The sequence below is a fragment of the Tupaia chinensis genome, unplaced genomic scaffold (assembly GCF_000334495.1).
Source record: "Tupaia chinensis unplaced genomic scaffold, TupChi_1.0 Scaffold141313_1, whole genome shotgun sequence".
Classification (NCBI taxonomy): domain Eukaryota; kingdom Metazoa; phylum Chordata; class Mammalia; order Scandentia; family Tupaiidae; genus Tupaia; species Tupaia belangeri.
Window position 1 is genome coordinate 5,068 of NW_006201176.1, and position 1,681 is coordinate 6,748.

The 1,681-nt window shown below is 61.7% G+C and overlaps 1 protein-coding gene across 1 annotated transcript in view; it reads right to left on the minus strand.

The window, feature by feature from the left end:
• Positions 1-984, minus strand: part of LOC102497914 (melanoma-associated antigen 10-like) — a 4,939-nt gene extending 3,955 nt beyond the window's left edge. The window contains 1 exon segment of the mRNA XM_014581940.1: positions 906-984. The gene's annotated coding sequence lies outside the window, so the exon portion shown is untranslated.
• Positions 985-1,681: the final 697 nt, after the last annotated feature.

Here is a 1,681-nt window from a genome sequence, read left to right on the forward strand (position 1 = left end):
GAGGTGTAGTTAGGGGACATCACATCCGGGTGCTCTGCCTGGGGCTTCTAAGGGCTGAGAGCAGGGACAGACACTGATTCTGGGGAGGAGAGCTCCTTTCGCCTTCATCGATGTGACCTTGGTTCCTGGCTGCCTGGCCCTGGTCCCCTGCCAACCAGAGTCTGCTCCCCTCAGACTCAGGCTCTTATCTGCATAGTCCCAGGAGATAGAGCTGACAGGGCCTGACTGTCCTCCACCCCCAGCGCATCCCAGGGCTCAGGGCCAGGGCAGGGCAGCTTAATGTATCCAGCTTCCTGGCAAAGGTCTTCCTCAGTCCTCCCTGGCCATGTCACCATTACTCCCAAGTCAGCCGTGCCCTCTGAACTCCTCACACCTGAAGAGCAGCCATCAGAACAAGCCTTCCCCTACCTCAGGCCACAGGGAGAAGTCGAGTCCCTGGACACACGTGCTGCAGTGTACGGGGTTTCTGCCCTGCACGGGGTTTCCCAGGGCTGGCAGCAAGGACAAAAGTCGATTATGTATCCCTGCAACACTGACAAACCTACCTTGCTCAGGGATGAGACCTTGGTTCTGGGCACTGCCTGATCCCTGACTTGAGCTGATTCTCTCAGACAAGGCCCTCACGTCCAGGAGGCAGAAGTGAGGGGTGGGGGGAAGGGAGGGAAAGTGGGGAGAGATGTGGAGAGGTGTGGAGGAGGTGAGGGAGTGCTGAGGGCGCTCAGCCTGAGGGTTCCCCATTCCCCATGGCCCAGGACACATGGTAGGCAAGGCTACATTATTCTCGGTTCCGATTCCCTAGAGCGATTCCCTAGAGCGGGCCTCCCTGGAGCGGGCCTCCCTCCATCCTCACTCGTCCTCTCACCCTCACCCCTACCTCCCTCCCTGGCCCTCTCCGCTCCCCTCACCTGAAGCACAGCCCTCAGGACAAGGCCTTCCTCCCCTCAGACCATGGAGGCCCAGTCAGCAGACCCCTTCACAGCCCAGCGCCCAGTCTGGGCTTCCCAGGGTTGATAACAGGAGCAGAAGCCAGTCCTTTGAGGACCCCTCCTTCCTCCCTCCTGGAGGTGACGTTGGTTCCAGGCTCTGCCTGACCCTGACCTGAGCCTGCTCCCTCAGACAGGGCCCTCACTCCCAGGAGGCAGAACAGAGGGGTGGAGGGAGTGAAAGTGGGGGGAGGTGTGGCGGAGGTGAGGGAGTCAGGAGTCAAAACTGAGGGGAAGTGGGGTTAGGTTTGGGGGGGATGTGAGGGAGTGCAGAGGGCCCTCACCCTGAAGGTTCCCAACTCCCCATGGCCCAGGACTCATGGTGGGCATGACCAAGTTATTTGGGCCCGACTCCCTGGAGCGGGCCTTCCTCTGTCCTCCCTCGTCCTCTCACTCTGACCCCTACTTCCCTCCCCGGCCCTCTCCGCTCCCCTCACCTGAAGCACAGCCCTCAGGACAAGGCCTTCCTCCCCTCAGACCATGGAGGCCCAGTCCACGGACCCCGTCACAGCCCACTGCCCAGTCGGGGCTTCCCAGGGCTGACAGCAGGGGCAAAAGCCGGTCCTTTGGGGACCCCTCCTTCCTCCCTCCTGGAGGTGACCTTGGTTCCAGGCTCTGCCTGACCCTGACCTGAGCCTGCTCCACTCAGACCGGGCCCTCACTCCCAGGGTCTCAGGAGGCAGAAATGAGGGGAAGTG